The sequence below is a fragment of the Macrotis lagotis genome, chromosome X (genome assembly GCF_037893015.1).
Source record: "Macrotis lagotis isolate mMagLag1 chromosome X, bilby.v1.9.chrom.fasta, whole genome shotgun sequence".
NCBI lineage: Eukaryota > Metazoa > Chordata > Mammalia > Peramelemorphia > Peramelidae > Macrotis > Macrotis lagotis.
Window position 1 is genome coordinate 511,551,666 of NC_133666.1, and position 21,618 is coordinate 511,573,283.

A 21,618-nucleotide genomic window follows, 5' to 3' on the forward strand; every position below is an offset into this window, starting at 1 on the left:
TTATGTCAACTGTTGATCAGTTGGTTTCATGTTTTTGTATTTAGTGCTTTGAGGCATAAAACCAGATTTCTCTCATTGTACAAGCAAAGTGGCCAAAATGTTCATTCTTTGATATACAATCAACTGCTCCTTTTTTCTTACTATGACTGTGGCTACCTACATCCCCTGATTTTTTTTTCCTTAAGAACAGCAAGATGTAGCAGTAAAGAGAGTACCAGGCCTGGAGTAAGGAAAACCTGAGTTCAAATCTGATCTTAGACACTAGCTTTGTGACCCTGAGAAGTCATTTAAGAATAGTTTGCTTCAGTTTCTTCATCTTTAAAAGAGAGATAAGAATAGCGATGTTGTTATGAAGACCAAATGGGATAATAATTGTAAAGTGTATGGCAGCATAGGAAGCTCTACATAAATGTAGTTATTATCACTTGACCTCTAACTTGGTTACATGAAAAATCAACCCCACCATTCCCTTTATGATTTTCATTTCAAAGACCCAGCCCTATCCTCCTGGTTATCTCTGATTCAGAAAATGGAGAACTTCTACTCCATCTCTGTTCTTAGACTCTGTTAGCCAGTAATTACTTTAAGAAAAATCTCTAATTTACTGGCACATTGTCTGTTGTCTTTGCATAAACCACCAAAAATCTTGATAACTTTTGCTTTTGCATTGAATATTTCTGAATTTACCTTTCTTCCCAAATGCAATGAGCCTTTTTCTCTTGTAATATTGAGGATGTATTTTAGCAATATTGATCAGTACATTGATTGCGCTGACAGTATGTGTAGCCTTCTGTTGCTACATTCTCCACTTTTCTAGTGAAAGGAAGGAGGTACATTTTTTTCATAACATCTTTGGAGAAAAACTTGGTTTTTGTAATTAGACAGTCCACTTATATTCTGTTGATTTTTTAATTTGCTTTAGGGTAATCATTATTTTGGGCTTCAATGGACTGAAGTCAAGAAGACTCCTTTTCCTGAGTTCAAAAAGACACTTATTTGTTGATGACCCTGGACAAGTCATTTAATTCTATTTGGTTTTTTGGTAAATTAAGCTGGAGAAGAAAAATTCAAACCACCCCACTACCTTTGCCAAGAAAACTCCTAATGGGTCATAAAGAGCTTGATATGACTGAAAAATGACTGAACAACAACAATAACAAAATGATTTTTATGTTGTTTTCCTGGTCCTGTTTTTTTTTCACTCTAAATCAATTCATTTATGTCTTCTCATGTTTTCCTGAATTCCTTATATTTGCTGTTTCTTACAAAACTGTCTTAGTTCCCTCTTCTGGAAAATGGGTATTATAATAATAGAATCCACCTTTCAGTATTGTTGTGAGATTCAAATAAAACAATATTTGTAAAATACTTGGCATAGTATTCAGGACATAGTAGGAGCTTAATAAATGCTTATTCCTTTCTTAGCTTCTTACATTATTGTAATAGTCCAGTATATTAATGTACCACTGTTTGTTTAACTATTTGCATGACAACGAAAATTCGCTTTATTTCCAGTTCTTTATCTCTAAAAAAAGTGTGACTATGGAATTTTGGGGACGAACATATATGAAGTATGGGGAAACTTTTCACCAAGGTCTTCCCAATGAACTGAGTGCCATCTTTCTGTTATTCATGTGAGGAATGGTCTGGTCAAGCTAAGCCATAAGCATCTCAGGCTGCAGACTGATAGGAAATTATAGTGAATCACATATTAGTTCAGTGTGCTAAAATTTTAGATGGGCTAACTCTTTGGATGAAAGTCTATATTGATTATAGGAAATATCTTCATTAGTTCATCATTCAAATCCTTTCCATCTCTCAATTTTTATGATTCTTCAAATAGTGTTGCAACTAAATTAGAGAGTGATCTTAACCTGCCTTTCTAGAACTTAATCAATGTTTGTTTCCTAAAAGGACAAATGAATGAATGAATGAATGAATGAATACACTATATACATGAAGGTTGATTTTGCTTTGATCTTTCTATAGATAACCTTCATTGCTAATGGCAATCACATTCATTTTTAAAAGTGGACAACTATTAGAATATTGAGCAATAGCATCAGATGATAAAATGCCCTTCACAAACTGATTTTTTGATCCAAGCTTTGATTCAGCTGACCTGGTGCTTTCTTCTTATTTTGATTCCTTTTAGAGGATGAGAACTTTTCAATGACAGATGCTTTCTTTCCTGCATGTGTCCTGCTTGAAAGATGCACATTTAATGAAACTTCACATTCTAAAATAGGCAAATTTATAGCTCAGTCATTGACCATTAGAAGAAATTTAACTATAGGATTTTGTTTATTAAAACTTCAGCCAATTTTTAAAATAGGACACCTGGGATATGCATTCCATATTACACTATTTTAATTAGGTGACAATGATATTTTTCAGAGACAATATGGTGTAGTATATGCTGATCTCTCACAGACACACAGACACACACACACACACACACACACACACACTAAACATTTTGTTGTTTTGTCATTTCTGATTTGATGACCCCACTTGGGATTTTTTTGGGGTTTTTTTTTTTGCAAGGCAAATGGGGTTAAGTGGCTTGCCCAAGGCCACACAGCTAGGTAATTCTTAAGTGTCTGAGGCCAGATTTGAACTCAGGTACTCCTGACTGCAGGGCCAGTGCTCTATCCACTGTGCCACCTAGCTGCCCCTGAGATTTTCTTGACAAAGATACTAGAATGGTTATCAAGTTCCTTCTCCAACTCACTTTACAGATGAAGAAACTGAGGCAAACAGGGTTAAGTGACTTGCCCAGAATCACACAGTAAATGTCTGAGACAAGACTTGAACTCAAAAAGACATCTTCCTGACTACAGGTCCAGCATTAACTGTCCTAGACAAACATTGATATTTTCCAAAACTAGAGAAATAATCTTTTTCTTTTACCAGTCCTTCCAGTAAATATAAGTACATTTATCTCACACAGAAGCAAGTTAAGTGATTAATTATTGATTAGGCATAACCACAAGGAGTCAGTTTGGTAAGCTGATCCCAGATCTGTTTCACCTGGCTTTGCATATCCATAAACCCTGTCCTGGCACTGACCCTTGCTCACAACTTCAAAGTTTCATTAACAGCGAATTATTATGTAAAATGAACTGGAGAAGGAAAAAAAAACATAGAGTCAGATATGACTGAACAATAAAATTTTATCAGGAATGATAAGTGTTCACAGACCTGAATTTAGCCTTTAGAAAGGAAGAGAATTGAGACATGACCTCAAAGTCCCTATAATAAATTATGTGCACAAAGAAGCTAGCTGATAGTACATAGATGACTGAATGATGGAGACACAGAGGCCTAAAGGGACTTTGTTCTAACAAGGATCTAGGGGGATCATTTTAGGAAGTGATCTTTTAATTTGATGAGTATCAAAGATCTGCCCTTTCCCTGGCACAAGTCATATGGTCTTTTTAGTCCTTGAGGGAAAGAGGACCAAGTAGCTTGTTGTTCTACAGAAAAGAAATCATTTTCTTCATTGTTGAAGGTTCAGATATTTTTATTTTTGGACAGATTTAAAACAATTAACACCAATCTTTGGTTAGCTTGAGGACTCAAAGGAGAATTGAGGACAATTGAAGCAAAGAGTCAGATTCTGGTACTCCCAGGATTGACCAAGAAGATTTTGTAGGTCCTTCACATCTGACATTTTCAGAGTTTTCATGATTGGTGGCATGAGCCAAAGAGATTGCAGGTGAGAAACCACCTATCCTCCAAATCTCAACTGTGCCTGTCATATCAACTGTGTGTCAACTGATTCACAGATTACAATTCTTGTTTTCTGTATGAGTAAGGACAATAGCTAATCAGCATGAATCATGCACAAACCTTACTTTTGAAAACAAAACAAAGCAAAGAAAAAAAGGACGAACTGCTAAGGAAAAGCAATGTATACAGTCCAATTCATAGGTTATCTCCTCCCCAAAGCCCTCATTCTGTTTAAATTTCAATTCACGCTGTTCACATTTTCCCATTTTTTTTAAAAATGAGAAACAGTGTTGTAGAGAGGATGGAGTGCAGTCAGGACTCAGAGACAAGGAGACTTGGGTTCAAGTCCTGCTTAAAAAATAGATATTATTTATTTTTAATATCTTTTCTTTTTAAATTTTGTATTTCAAATTCTTTACATTTCTCCCAGTTTTCCCCTAAATACTAAGAAGGCAAGCAATATGACATCAATTATCCATGTGAAATCATGAAAAATAATTCCATATTAGCCATATTTTTTCATATTAGCCATATTTTTTCAAAAAGCAAGAAAAATAAAGAAAATAAGAAAAACAGTCTTCAGATCTTTCTATGAATGTAGATAACATTTTTAATCATAAGTCCTGTGGAATTATCTTGGATCATTATATTGATCAAAGACATTAAGTCTTTCATAGTTAATCATCATTGGAACATTGCTGTTATGGTCCAATGACCTTCTGTTGCTTCTTTCAAGTCTTACTTCTGACACACACTGGTATGTGACCTTGGCAAACAAACAAGTCATTTAACCTCTCAGTCCTCTGGTCAACTCTTTAACCCTATAAGTTGCAGAGAAGATGCTAGCCTTTATTAGTAGAGGCACTTTTCTCATTTGGGATTTCCTTCTGCCAATGAAATCACACACCCAGTCTCTCTCTATCTCGTTCTCCCTTATCTTTAAAATAATAATCCAATGTGTCATAACTATTCATATATTTGTTTTATTTTCTTTGCCAGACTGTTTTTTAAAGACAAAGCTTATATCCTCTTTTTCTTTCTACATCCTCAGCACCTAGCACTATGTGTTGCATATGAGAGGTGATTTAAAAAGAAAAGTTTGTTGAGTTGAATTAAATTTGTCTTAGAATTCCATTCTTTAAAACACTGATTTAAAAAAAATCAGAATTTGTGAAAGATATACATCAATCTATTGACATGAATTGACACAATAAAATTACTCAGTATGTTAGATAATGTTAGTTCAGAGATGGAATAGTAAGACAGATTAATTTTTCCACATAAGATGATTTCTATAAGAACTCTCTATATTTGATTTCCATTGTATTTGAATAGGATAGAATTAAATGAAGGTTTTCTTATGGCTAGTCAAAGTGCAGTCCTGAAGACACTGGGAATTTGAGATACAAAGAAGTATATTTCCCACTTTTGCTAATGAAATTCTTCCCTCTGGTTTTACGTAAAAGTCCCTCCCCAAAGTATTCTCTGACCATCTAATTTCTGGTGTTCCTTTGCGACTCTGCAGTTAGGTGGCATAGTGGATAAAATGTAAGATCTGGAATCAGAAAGACTTGAGTTCAAATATGCCCTCAGACACTAGATGTGTAACCCAGGGCAAGTCATTTAACTGTTTGCCTCATCTGGAAAATGAACTGGAGAAGGAAATGGAAAAGCACTCCGGTATCTTTGCCAAGAAAACCTCAAATGAGGTCATGAAGAATTGATATTACTGAACAAAAATCTTTCCTTCCCAATTTTCAGTTTCCTCTAACCCATGATATTGATTTGCTTTCATATTTTTTCTCCCTTCATTAACATTGCTTAGAGCTGTTATATCTAGGAAACCAAAATCACTCTGAGTGTACCAATGCATTAACACACACACACACACACACACACACACACACACACACACACAAACATAAACATGAGATTATATACTGTTGCAGAATTCAATAGTCTCAATACTGACCTCAAGCAAGAAGGTTTTCTATGTATTACCATGAAACTTGACTAAGTTTTTTCCCAAGAAAATAACCTGCTATTATATCTAGCAATATTACAGACTTTTGAGTATCTTTTTATTATTTTTTTCTTTATTTCTCCTTATCTTTTTTCATATCCCTTTCCTTTGTCTTCCCTTTCTTTTTTTCTAAATCAACAATTTGTTTGCCATTGTATTCTTTTAGAATTTGCATCATATACTTTGTTAGAGAATTTATATGGTAGTATTGTATTTAGCAAACCACTGATATTTTTGTTAATATAGTAAATAGCATTTCTCTAAATCTAAAAGTAAATTATATGTATAGATAGAGTCCTTACTAATAAGATCAGGCATAAAACTAGGATTGCCAATTCTTTTGACATAGTAGTGATTATTTGACTGTAGCTTGAAATGCTATTTAAAGTAATCAAGAAAAAGAAATTGAGGGAGTAAGAATAGGCAAAATGAAAATAAAATAATTGCTTTTTTCCTGTTGATATAATAGCATAAAAGAGTCCCAGAGATTCAACCTAAATTAATTGTCATATTTAATAACTATCAGATTTTAAGAAAAATCCACATAAATAAGATGAATCCACATAACTTGAGTCCTCATGCTGACAAAAGATTATTGTTAATTGTTTTAAGTCTATCCAAAAATAAAAATATCTGAAGCCTTCAGCAATGGAGAAAATGATTTCTTTTCTGTAGAACAGCAAACTACTTGGTCCTCTTTTTTTTTTTTAGATTTTTTTTTCAATGCAATGGGGTTAAGTGGCTTGCCCAAGGCCACACGGCTAGGTAATTAAGTGTCTGAGGTCAGATTTGAACCCAGGTATTCCTGACTCCAAGGCCGGTGCTCTATTCACTGCGCCACCTAGGCACCCTGATCCTCTTTCCCTTAAGGACTAAAAAGGCCATATGACCTGTGCCAAGGAATACTCCTTAAATTAAAAGGTCTCTTGCTAAAATGATCCCTTTTGATCTTTGCTAGAGCAAAGTCACTTTAGGGCTCTGTGCCTCCATCATCAGGCCTCCATTTACCATAAGCTAGCTTCTTGGTACACATAATTTATTATAGGGACTTTGAGGTCATGTTCAAATGGAAAAGACTCTGCAGGGTCTCAATTCTCTTCTTTTCTTAAAGGCTAAGTTCACTGTCAGATCAGGTCTGTAAATCCTGATAAGATTTTGTTGTTCAGTCAGATCTGACTCTATATAACTCCATTTGGGATTTTCTAGGCAAAGATACTGGAGTGGATTGCTATTTCTTATCAACTGAATTCATATATATATATATATATATATATGTATATGTATAATATATATATATATATATATATATACATATAGTGTCAGGAATAAGATTTAGAAAGAGAAATTCCATTTAAAATAAAACTTCAGAAGTTATAAAATACTGGGGGTGTATTCACCAAGAGACTATGTGGATTTAATTATAGAATATTCTTTGCAGAAATAAAGACAGAACTAAATGACTGCAGAAACTTTAATTGCTCATAGGTAGGTCATGCCAATCTAATTAAAAATGACACTACCTTATATCAAATGCTACACCAATCCAACTCCCCAAAGGATCTTTTATAGACATAGAAAACATGATAAAATTAATAGCTAAACAAAATTTTTAAGAATTTCAAGGGTAATAATGAAAAGGAAGTGAGAAACTCTATATATCCCAAATGTTACAACAATGATTATCAAAATGATTTGGTCTTGATTTTAAAAAAAGAGGTTGTCTAGTGGAACATATTACATGTAAACATGTAGAGGTAGACACAGTAGTTTAATGTTTGATAAAATTAAAGACTTCAGTTACTGAGGGGGGAAAAAAGATAGACACCTCAGAAATTGAATTTTAGTCAACATCTCACACTATGAATGAAAATCAGATGTATGACCTAGCTAATAATGGTCACATCGCAAACAAATTAGAAGAACAAGGAATAATTTACATTTTAGACAGATAAATAGGAAAAGAATTCATCACTAAGAAAATGATAGATGATCAGAAGTTTTTTTTAAGGTTTTTGTGAGGCAATGGGGTTAAGTGAATTGCCCAAGGCTGCATAGCTAGTTAATTATTAAGTGTCTGAGGCCGGATTTGAACTTCGGTACTCTTGACTCCAGGGCCAGTGCCCTATTCACTGTGTCACCTAGCCACGCCTGAGCAGAAGTTAAAATGGACAATTTTGATTATTTGAAATTAAAAAACTTTTGCATAAACAAATCTAAAATAGTTTAATTTAATGCAAGGGCAAAAGGTAACTAGGAAAAATCTTAGTAGCTAGTTCCTTTAATAAAATTATCATTTCCAAGATATGTTTGGAACAGATTCAAATTTATGACTAAAAATCATTCCTCAATTGATAAATCATCAAAGGGCATAAAACAGGCAGTTTTCAAATGAAGATATCCAAGCTATTAATAATTACATATTTAAAACTGTTCTAAATTTTAGTGATTTGTTCATTACAGAAATGGAGACTTTGAGAGTTTTCCCTCAAAGTAAAATAAGACTGACAAAGATGATAAAAGAGGAAAAAAGACAAATATTGATGGGACAAGGGAAAACACTATAATGGTTGGAACTTGGGTACTTTGAAGATGATGAATCCTTTGACTACTTTTGTAGAGCCATTATGACTTTGCGATGCTGATGATCTAATTATGATGAAGCTAATGAAGAAATCTCTTTATTGCTCATTGAGTGAGTAGAAATTATGAGCCAGTGGACTTTTAAAAAAAGAAGTGATGATCTTAGCTCTTTCTTCATTTGATCTTCCAGGTGGCAACAGGTAACCTTTCCCATGAAGGGTCTTAGAAGAAGTGTCTTTCCTCCCCTAATTCAGACATCATGAAACTCTGAGAAAACAGGAGATAAGGTGTATGTCTTATCTAGATGGAACTTTAATTGTCTTTCAGAATATAATCTTAGAAGTGAATGTGATTTTGAGGGCTCAAGTGGTTTTGATTCCATTGGGGGGAAGTGACTAGAGTCAGGGAAAATGTGTGCACTAGAGAAAATACAAGGGAAAAAAAAAGGAGTCCAAATTCTGTCCTGACTGGTCAGAAGAAATGGACATTGAGGGGACATGTCAGAAGCAAGGTGAAATGCAACAATGCCCATTTAGCAATCTTGCAAACTGCTTTATGATCTGAAATTATTTATGCCTCAACTTTTTAGGAGAGTATTTTAATGTATCTCATTTTGTCTTTTATGTCAATATAAACTTTTGTTTTGTCTTTATCATCTATTTTGTGGGTAGGAAATAACTATCTATCAAATATTTTAGGTACCTTTTTAACATCCCACAGTGAATTCTAATGTTATAATTTAAATCATTTATTTAATGCTTTTTGTATGCTAGGAACTGTCTTAAATTATGGGGATACAATTGCAAAAGGAAAAATTGTTTCCTTCAAAAAGTTTATATTCTCTTAAAATATTTTACTTTTATTTATAGGTAAGAAACAAAAGAACATTCCCAAATCCAAAGTAACATAAAAAAAGAATTATATGAGAAAATGTGAGTTTTATATATAGTTTGTTTTTTTAAAAATCATTAGTTTTTCAAGTTGACTTGTGATTCTGAACTACATTTAGTACTCTTCTTTGCAATGTTTCATATGGAAAGGAAAGAAAAATTATCTGTTTTTTGAAAGTAAAATTTTAAATTTACAAAAAATGCTTCAATACTTTTTTGAGTTTTTTCATCTTTTGACAACCTTATCATAGTGTTCCCTCTTTAACCTAAGTAGCTCCCCCAATAATAAAAGGAAAAACAAAAATTAAAGAATATAAAAAATGAGTCTAAATAAACATAGTAAAACAAAATGAATCTACATATTTAATAAAATGTATGTCTCATTCTTCCTTATGAGTCCAGTTGCTTTCTATCGTGATGTGTTAGCTTTCTTCTTTGGGACTTGTGATTGGTCATTACATTGATGAAATTAAGGTCTCTAATGGGAGAATATAACACATATTGGAGAACAGTTGTACAAAGGAATTTTTGCAAATTTTCTCTGCAAAATCACAGTGAGGAGTTGATGCATAGGAGAGTCAAATTTATGAGTTCCATATAGTTTTCTACCACCCTTCCTTACCTCCCCATGTCAGCAAACATTCAGAAAAAGGTGTACATGTACAATTAACATAATTCCATATTAGTTATGTTGTGAAACAGGAATTAGACATAAATTTGCAAATGTCTAGATGTTGTAAATTTACCTTTGTATGTAATTTGAAAAATAATATTTCAATTGAAAAAATTAAAGAGGAATTAGAAATAAGGGCAAAAACATGAGAAAGAAAGGAAAAACATAAAATAAAATTTTAAAAGTGAACATAGTAAGCTTTGCTCTGCATTCAGAATTTATAGGGTTTTTTGTCCTCTGAATGTGGATGGCAATTTCCTTAACAGGTCTCTCAGGATTGTCCTTGATCACTGAACTGCTGAGAGGAGCTGCATCCTTTATAGTTGATCATGTCATAATGTTGTAGTTAATGTGTACAAAGTTCTCTTGGTTCTGCTTATTTCATTCAGCATCAGCTTCTGACCACTCATGATTTCTTACAGAACAATAATACTCCATAACATTCATATACCATAATTTGTTCAGCTTTTCTCGAATTGATGGGTATCACCTCAATTTGCAATTCTGTGCTACTACAAAAAGGGATACCATAAATATTTTTGAACATGTGAGTCTTTTCTCATTTTTTTATGATCTCTTTGGGAGTGGTTTTTACTGGATCAGAGGGTATGCACAGTTTTATTGACCTTTGGTCATAGTTCTAGATTGCCCTCCAGAATGAGGATAGGTTCACAACTCCACTAAAAGTGCATTCATTAATGTCCCAGTTTTCCCACATCCTCTCCAATACTGACCATTTTCCTTTTTTTGTCTTCTTAATCAATCTGGTAGGTGTGAGGTAGTACCTCAGAGTTGTTTTAATTTGCATTTCTCTTATCAATAATGATTTGGACCATTTTTTATCTGACTATAAATAGTTTTTATTTCTTCATCTGAAAATTGCCTGTTCATCTCTTTTGACCATTTATTAATTGGCTAATGACTTGACACATCCTTTCAAGAAATTAGTACTGTGGATTTGGATACTGTTCCCAGAGCAAAAAGTAGAAAGAGTTGGGAAGAGGAGGAAGGGGGAAACAATCCCTTAAGTAGTATAATTGGCAAAAGACCTCTGTGGATCATTGAATAACACAGTGAACTGTGGAATTGAACATGGTCGAGTATACGGAACTAGCCAGTGATTACATACTATAGTTTGTACTCAGTCCTCAATTAAACTGGACCGTGCCATAGTGTGGGAGCTCCAAAGATTACTTTACCCAGGATCTATCAGCATGGATTTGATTCTGAAGGTTCAGTGGTGTGTTGGTTTAGGTCAAAGGTGGGGAAACTTTTCTTCTCCCAAGTGTCATTTGAATATTTATAACATCATTCACAGGGCCTTACAGAATTATCACCTTAAAAATTAGCCTGCTATATTTGGTCAAATATTTCATTCACCCCTAAAAAGCACCTAGATTTATTGAATGTTGAGTCCCGCCTGTGGTTGCTGGTGCAGTACTGGAGCATATGATTTCACAGAACTTATAAGGCTCCTGCTCTAGGTTAAAAAGAGCAAGACATTGGCAGCAATGGTGCCCATCTCTCCTGAGATGTCTAGTACCCTTTCTGAGGAAATAGCAAAGTAAGATTTGAGCAAAGCATATGTGATCTGTTATAATTCATTTAGAACATTTAGTTAAGTTGTTAATTGTCCAAGGCTATTTGCATATTAATTGTTCTCTTTTTATTTGTTGTTCCTTAGTTAAGGCTATATCAAACATCTTAGAGATGGTAGAAAAGATTGGAGTGTTGGGAAGGTGGGGATCAGGCAAAATCCTATCCCACCTAAGTGAAACAGTGTTGTTGATTATCTCCATGAGCAGTGGAGTGTGGGTGACAGACATTCTAGTTTTCCTTTTCCTAGTGTATAAACCAGGGTGGACTGTATGACCTGAGAATCTCATTCATGTGTGATTTGGTCAGATATTTATAGTTCTGGCCAAAAAAAAGTCTTACTAATATTTATCAGAGGAATTCTTCAACTTTTTGTCTTAGAGCCATTTTATACACTTAAAAATTATTGAGGACTCCTCATCCATTTTTGCTTATGAGTGTTTCATCTGTTTGATATTTACTATATTCAAAATGAAAATCTCTTAGTATTATCATGAAGATAGTTTTGATATTGAGGAACCTCTGAACGAGTCTTAGAATTTCCCAATGGATCCTGAATCATAGTGTTGGTTTTTCAGTACTGAATACTTCATATTCTGTGTGGATGGGAGAACGAAGTCATGATTTTTTTTTGGGGGGGGAGGGAATATAAATAGAAAACTTTCTGACTGGTTGGAATAATCCATATTTGTCTCAATTTCCTTTTCTACTAGTTATATAAATATAGATAGATAGATAGATAGATAGATAGATAGATGATAGATAATCATACACACACACACACATATATATATATATATGTATATATACACACACACACACACACACACACACACACACACACACACAGGCACATCCACACATAAAGCCTAAGCAGAATAGGAAAGAATCCATCTCTGGAAAAGTAAATGAGAATTCAAAGCCAAGGTAGTCCTTTCACATCCAGTCTATTTTTATATCTGAGATATGAAAACCATGGAGTGTTTGGAAGAAGGTTACATTTAGAGTCAACTTCTGTCTGACACATTTATATTTTTCAGTCTGTTGTAATTCAGGGGACTGGTCTTTAGGGTTGTGATGGTCATCTCTTTTGTGAGGTGTAAGTAAACATAACTAAATAACTAAAAATAGGTGGACTGTAAGTGTTTGTGAGTGGAGTACTTCTAACTCTGTAAATAGTACTAATGAATATGTGACATACCTAATTGGTTAGAGTTAGGAGGCCAACAGATTTGCAATTATGAATGCATTATTCTTGATGTGAAAATAATCTGGAGTGCTGTGTATGCTTGGGTCTTAATGCTGCTTGTGATTCTCATTAATGATTATGTGAGCATGATCACATAATGTCATCATATTGAGAGCAGAATGACAAGAGATGAATATGTAAAAGATATTGTTGATTTTTATATAAATACCAGTAATCACAGGTCAGCAGCTGCACAAAGCATTTCCTCAGTAACTGATGCTGTTCCCTACTTGGAGCAGAATTCTTATTTCTGGTGCTATAAAAACTGAATCATATTTTATTTTCTTGTTGTGGATTTTAATCTAGAACATATTCTATTTATTTATTTTAGCTGTAGACCTTTTTAAGGTAGAAATAAAAGCATAAAGTATTGCAGAATCTTGCAATAAGTGCTGTACCTCTAATTTCACATTGAGTATTTTCTATTTTCTGCTCATAATCTTGATACATGGTGTGTTCTCTTTATTGGGGTTGTGCATTTTGTAAGGTAGTTTTAAAAGTTGTAGATCCTTTGGTAACTACATTGAATTCAATAAGAAAATTCAATTCTGCCTTCATTCTTCTTCTCTCGCCTCAGAATACATATGTATAAATCTAACCCTTGCTCATTGTGTTTTTCATTTTATTTCATTATTACATCTATTGAAAATAAAAAATATAGCATTGTTATGTTGGCAAAAAAGCATCTATCATAGATCTTGATGGCTGCTTCAATCTCTAGTACAGAAGGAGATGGGAACTGAATGTACATATAACCCTACGTAATGAGAATTGCATGTATGTATGTATGTAATCTGATGCATGTCTTGCCAAACAATGAAATCCTTTTAAAAAGGAGAGAGATAAGGTAGACATATGGCCAATGCTAGGAATCTCAAACTTCACCTGATTTTGCTGGCTCCATTGTTTTAGATCTCAGAAAGAAACCTCTGCCATGTGGAAAAGTGTACGTACTGGAGGGAATTATAATTGAGTAAAAACTAACAGCCTGTTGACTTAAGTAACAGAAAAGCTGGTAAAAATTTATATATCTCTACCTCTCATATGCATGTAGTTTGCAAGGCCTAATGGGAATCCAGTAAGGTTATTCTCCATTTTTACCTCTGGATTATAGAAAACTAGTCAACATGGGTATAAATTAAAGTGAAAGCTTGTAAAATGAAGTGGAATGGAAACATTTGAGTGAAATGAGCTGCTTGAAAGCCAAGAAAACTTTCTTTCTCTCCTTTCTCTCTGTCTCTGTTTCTCTCTCTGTCTTTATGCTTTTCTCTGTCTATCTCTCTCCTTCTCTCTCACTCTCTTTTTCTATCTTCCTCTTTTTCCCAAATTTTGTTGCCAGGGCCTTTTTTAACAAGAACATTTCACTTTGATTCCACTTAGTCCCTGTTCTCTATATTTTCTAGTTAAAATGACCCAAACAAATGTCCAAAGAGAAAAAATTAATATGTGATTTTTTATTAGCAAATAAGTCTGTTTGCTTCTGGTTGATTGAGATGCAGCCCAATTCTACTACACCATTCAATTATTCCCAAGAAACAGTCCCAGTTGTCTAAAAAGTCAACACCTTCTGACAAGCACCATCTGGCTAGCCTCTCATTAACTCCCTGAATGCTATTCATGAATTTACCTCTTCTGCAGATGACCAGTGACATCCTAGAAAGAAAATATGGAATAAAAGAATATTGCATTTCTCTTTGGGTCTTCTAAGTATGCCTCTTTTCTGATAAGAGCATTCTTAGACAAGATGTCCTATATGAGGACATGTTAATTTTAGAATTAGAACATATGTTTTATAACATCTGGGCTACCAGAATTTCAGGATTTTCAAACTAACAATTTTTAGAGAGAAGTTAAAAACTCCAATAAATTCAACTTTGTTGAACTGAAAATGGGAAACATGATTGTAAAAACTTCTTTTTGAAACTATTACTTATATACTTCCCTTTATTTCATGAATTCATATTATGTTATTACTTCTTTTTAAAAAAATAATTCAAATGTTTCCTATTTTTTCTTCACTACGTTTTCAAGTGCTGCAATAGAAGAGTAAAAGTATGACATGTGCATAATTAGACCTTCGTCACCATATTTTAAGATTCCAGTTCTCCTTAGAGAAACTATTTCCCTTTCATTCTTTCCAGACAGTTAAAGCAGAGAATTATCTCTGTTCTGTAACTCTGTTGTGGTAACATTTCCCACTTATAAAATGATTTGAACTCTCTGGATTCAGTCTTGTGTGCCATAATGCTATTAGTTGCTTCCCAATTTACTGCACAGCATGGTTAATTTTACAGTTCTCTTTTCTCTTAACTCTATGAGGTTGGTAGTATGAGTATTCTTATCTCTATCTTATGCATTTTCATGGATTGATAGTGAATTGAGATTCTGATAATTTAAGTGACTTACCCACAGTCATATAATTTGTGAGTGGCAAAATTACAATTTCAATCCATCCATTGCTCCTCATTCCTAGTCTACTGCTCTGTACACTTAAGCACTCAAAATACTGTGCCCCTAAAAGAAAGCTAGAAGACTATAATTATTCTATGAAATACTTAACTAAGGAGTGATTTCAAAGTGATAAATGTTGCTTGAGATATACAGGGTCTAAAAATGAATAAAGGACTGGCCTCAAAATCAGGAGATGTGGGATAAAGTAGATCTTCTAACAACTATTAACTCTATATTTTTATACAAACCACTTAATTTCTTTTTAAAAAGAAATTAATTAATATTTAATTTTCTTTCCAATTATATACAATAGTAGTTTCTACCTATTGTTTTTGTAATGTTTTGCATTTTACAATTTCTCCCCCTACCTTGCTTCCCTCCCCTGCCCACAGAAGGCAGTTTGATAGTCTTCACATTGTTTCCATGCTATACGTTGATCAAAACTGAATGCAAACCACTTAATTTCTTAGGAATCCAGATGATTCTCTAAGACTTTGCACTTGACTGATGTTCCATGAAATCACAGATCTAGTTTTTATCCTTGTTCTTATTCTTGGATGGGTTGGGTTCAGTTTTCGAAGGGCAGTTTCCATCTAATTCATGGGTTATTTTGTTCATTGTTTTTTCCAGCTTTCTTTCCTAATACTGTTTTAGTTCATAACTATTCTTAAGTTATTACCTAGAATTTTTATACACACAAACACATTGTATATAGATAATGAAATGATCTCAGAGTTAAAGAGCAGGACTGATTTTATTTCCATTGTTTCCAAGAAATATAGGGGCATCTTTTCATTATTGATATTCTACTGGTATTGTTACAGTTGAGACCTATGTAAAACTAAAATTTTTGTTTGTTTTTAAATATCCAGTTAATGTTTTATCTTCCCCAACTACAACTAAAACAATTTTTAACATTCTTTTAAAATTTTTTGAGTTCCAAATCCTCTGTCTTCCCTACCTTCTCAAAAATGCAATTAATTTGATATAGGTTTCATATACATATATGTGAAATGTGCTACCATGTAAAACATATTTACATATTAGTTATGTTGTATAAGAAATCATAGATAAAAACACACAAGAAAATTAAAAAAAATAAAGTTTCCTTTGATCTGTATTCAAACTCCATCAGTTCTTTCTCTGTAGATAAATATTATTTTATCATATATCCTTCAGAATTGTCCTGGATCATTATATTGTTGAGAATAGCCAACTAATATACTATTGATCATTGTAAAATATTGCTGTTACTGTGTAAAATTTTCTCCTGGTTCTGGTCACCTCCTTTTGTATCAGTTCATGTAAATCTTTCCAGATTTTTCTGACAGCATCCTGGTTTTTTATTTCTTATAATGCAATAATATTCCATCATATTCATATAGGACACTTTGTTTAGCCATTCCTCAATTGATGGCTACATCATCAATTTCCAATTTTTGCCACCACTGAAAGAACTCTTTATAATTATTTTTGTATATATATATATATATATGTATATATATATATATATATATATAGGTCCTTTTCATTTTCATTTTTCTTCCTTATCTCTTTGGGATACAGGCCTAAGAGTGGTATTAAAGGGCATGCAACATTTTATGACTCTTTGGACATAGTTCCAAATTGCTCTCCAGATGGTTGAATCAGTTCACAACTTCATCCACAATGCCATAGTGTCTCACTTGCCCCACATCCCCTCCAACATTTGTCATTTTTCCTTTTCTGTAATATTATCTGTTCTAAGAGGTATAGTGCTTTAATTTGCATTTCTATATTCAATAGTGATTTAAAGTATTTTTATATGAATATAGATAGTTTTGATTACTTCATCTGAAAATAGCTTACTTGTCATCTTTGGTGTGTGTTTCCCTTAATCCTGTTCCCCCAACTCATTTATCCTACTCTCTCTTTCCTTTCACTCTACCATTGTCAAAAGAGTTTTACTTCTGACTACTGCTTCCTCCAATCTGTCTTTTCTTTTATTATTCCTTAGAATGTATATTCCTTTCCCTTATTACTTTTCTGCAGAGTAAGATTACTCTGGTATTCTAGTGTTCCTCCTAGCCTTGGACCTGTGACTTGAAAACTGTCACCTGCAAGAGTATTTTATATCTACACACACACACACACACACACACACACACACACACACACACACATATAATAATGCAAGAGTATCATACTCAATATCAGCAAAGGAATGGAATCCCTGCAGTCTCCTTCTGACCAGTTGTTCAGTCCTCTTACTCTCTTTGGGCTGATAACCCAGAAGCTCCAGTTTCTACTGTTCATTCAGTTGATGTCAAAGCCTGCCATTGGAGTACTGTAATGTTGCCTACGACCTGCGCTGTGCTGTGTTCCACTCTCACCTCAGTGCACAAACCTTTCTTGCTGACCATCTAAATTATTGTAAGCTGGAAAATTATTTTGTTCCATCTTTTTGTGGGTTCTGCCTCTCTAGAATTTGTTTTGAAATTTAATTTAATGCTGTTTGGATGGGAATTTGAAAGACACCAAGTGAATCCTTACCTTTTTATGCTATTTTGGCTCTACCACATAAAAACTCAAATTTTAGAAGAATTAAGAATACTTATCACCCAGAGAAGTAGAAGAGAAGTACATACTAGTTAGGAACATAAATAATAAAGAACTTTGAAGGTAAACTGAGGTTATGGACACCCCACCAAAAAGATCAGATTGTTATGTGAGTAAGATCTTTTTGAATCAGAAGAAAATGTGAAAGATATCCAGCATATCCTCTGTTGTATTCATGGTAGGAAATGGAGAAATCATCCAAGATGGGCACACAATGGTGGACAATAGAGGGAGCATCAATATTGTTGCAATAATACATTTCAGAATTTGAACAAATATAAATTCATACTTAGATTAAAAAAAATTACAAATACACACACATATAAAAAGAGTGGGTCAAGAGAAGTTTAAATGATAGAGATATTGGGGTTTTTAGAGAAAAAAAGAAGGAAGGAAGTCGACACTTATTGAATTTCTATTATGTTCCAAGCCCTATGCTAAGTACTTTACATTTTATTTTCACGGCATCTCTGAGAGATAGGTGCTATCTTTAACCCCACTTTGCAGTTGGGGAGAAAATGATAGAATAAGCAGTAAATTGCCATAACTCTCCTATAGCCACTTCCAAATAATCATAAAATAGCTCCTCAAAGCAAATCATGAAACAGTAGAACTACAAAAAGACCAGGTGAAACCACCTTTTAGCCAAGAAACTTGGAAGACTGACAAAAATTACTATCTCACTTGGGTAAAAAAAAGAATGCAGTCCAGAAGAGGAAGTGATCTAGCATGCCAGCAGAAAGCCCCATCCCGGAAAACTGGAAGGAACTCCTGAGATCTAGTGCAATGCAGTAAACAAAAGCCAACACCAGGACTCCATATGGGCCTCAGCATCCAGGGGAGTAGGAGGACTTCATCTTTGAGAACTATCACATGCTTCAGCATAACTGGTAAGACTGCCATGTGTTTTAGTGTAGACCCTAGAGAAATATAGAATCATCCTACCAGTCTAAGCACACACCAGACACTAGTACTAGGGCAGGATCAGATCCACTCTGATCTCCAGCAGCACCAGTCATCCCCCATCCCACTTCCTCAGCACAGCACAAGGTCCCTTGTGGGCTTCAGGACAACATTAGTGCAGCACCAGGTAAACAGGGTTCATAGCTTCGGGTCAAAAAGCTTGAGACAGTGCCTCTTTTACCCCAGGAGCAGAGCTCAAATTTAAAAGAAAGGTAAAAGGCCAAAGATGATTAGCAAATAACAATAAAAAGGAATCTGACCATAAACATTTTTTGATGGTTGGTAAGATCAAGACTCAGAAGAAAACAACATTATTAAAGCACCTGTGGGCAAAAAAAACCCAAAGGAAAATAGGAAGTGGTCTTAAGCCCAGAAATAGCTCATGGAACGGCTCAAAAAAGAGCTCGAAAATCATATAAGAGTGGTAGAGAAAAAATTGAGAAAAGAAATGAAAGTGATTCAAGAGAACTATGAAAAACATCAACAGCTTGGGGAAAAACAATCATAATTGCTTAAAAAGTAGAATTGACTAAATGGAAAAAGAAATACAAAAGCTAACTGAGATGGGGTGGCTAGGTGATGCAGTGGATAGAGCACCGGCCCTGGAGTCAGGAGTACCTGAGCTCAAATCTGGCCTCAGGCACTTAATAATTGCCTAGCTGTGTGGCCTGGGGCAAGCCACTTAACCTCATTGCCTTGCAAAAAACAAATAAACAAACAAACCAAAAAAAGCTAACTGAGGAAAACAAGAACTGGACAAGCAGAAGGCAATGATCCTATGAGAGATAAAGAATCAAACAAATTTAAAAGAATGAAATACCTCATTGGAAAAACAACTAACCATAAAATAGATCCAGAAGATACAATGTCACAATCATTGGACTACTTGAAAGCCATACTGAAAAGGAAGACCTGGACAGTATTTTTCAAGATATTATTAAGGAAAACTGCATTGATTTCCTGGAACAACAGCACTAAATTGGTACTGAAAGAATCCATTGGTCACCTTAGGAAAGCAATTCCAAAATAAAATGTCCAAGAAAAATTATAGTGAAATTTCAGAACTATCAGATGAAGGGAAAAAACTGCCATTGGCCAGAAAGAAACAATTCAATATCTGGGAGCTGCAATTAAGATTACAAAGAATTTAGCAGTTGAAACAGTAAATGATCAGAGGTCATGGAACATGATATTCTGAAAGGCAAAGGATCTGGGACTATAACCAAGAATTACCTACCTGGTGAAAGTAAGTTTAATATTTCAAGGGGAAAAAATGGTCATTCAATGAAAAGGATTTCAAGCTTTCATAAGAAGTACTGAATAGAAAAAAAAAAATGGTCTCCAATACTAAGATCCAAGAGAGGCCTAAAAAGGGAAAAGGAAAAAAAAAGAAGGGGGGGGGGACCAAAAGGAATTCAATGGATCTGAGCTGTTTAGATCCCTCTGTGGGAATATACTTGTAATACTTAAAAATGGTACCACTAATAGTACAACTAGAAGGATTATATATAGACAGAGAGCAAGGGTATAAGGTGAATTTGAGAGAATGGTTATAAAAATAATTAAGGAACGAAAAAAGAAGAATTCACTGGGTACAGAAGGACAAAAAAGGTAGAATAAAATAAAATATTTCACATGAAGAGTTGCAAAAACATAATAATAAAGGAAAAGATGGGAGTGTGGGTAATGGGTATCACTTGAATTTTGCTTGCATTGCATTGTCTCAAAGAGGGAATAATATACACAATGTGTTGAATATAGAAATCTATTTTACCTAACAGGAAAGTAAGAGGGGAGGAGATTAACTAAAGAGGGGGAGGACTGACAGAGGAAAGGACAGACGGGGGGGGGGGGGGGGCAATGGACAGAAGTAAAACAGGACAAACAGGAGGAAAATAGAATAGAATTTAGTAATCATAACTCTGAATGTGAATGGAATGAACTCTCCCATAAAATGGAAGTAGATAGCAGAGGGGAGAAAAAGCCAGATCCTAAAATATGTTGCAAGGTAACACACTTGAAGCAGAGACTCAGGCAGAATAAAGGTAGGGACCGGGCATCAACTGAATTTAAAAAAAAAAAAAGCATGGATAGCAAAAAAAAAACCCCAAAAACCCCAGAACAAATTAAAAGAGATAAGGAAGGGAACTGTAGTTTGCCAAACTATTCCACAGACATCAAAGTAATACCACTACTAACACTACTAAATGTATATGCACCAAGTGGTATTGCATCCAAATTCTTAAAGAAGAAATTAAATGAGTTACAGGTTCATGGCCAAAAAAAAGGATAGAAAACATTCCAAAATATAAAATAGATTATTTTGATGATATTAAAAAGCTTTTGCACAAAAAAACCCCACAATGCAATCAAGATTAGAAGGAAAGCAGAAAACTGGGAAATAATTTTAATAGGAAGTTTCTCTGATAAAGATCCTGTTTCTCAAATAAATAGAGAACTGAGTCAAATTTATAAGATCTCAAGTCATTACTTAATTGATAAATGATCAGAGTATATGAATCGGCAGTTTTCAGAAGAAGAAGAAATCAAAGCTATTTATATGTATATGAATGAGTAGTCTTAATCACTTAAAAAACCATATTTATTTATTTCCCCACTAGATAAAATGATAGATTACCAACATCATTTTTTGTAAATTTCAAGTTTCACATTTTCCTTCCTCCCTTCCCTCCCCCTTCCCCAACAGAAAGCCATATAGCTTATATTTGTATAATGATGTTGATCATATGTCCATATTAATCATATTGTGAAAGAAGAATCAAGTTTGAATAGGGAGAAAAATTAGTAAAAAAATGATAACTTTTAATAATTGAAGACAGTAAGCTTTGGTCTATATTTA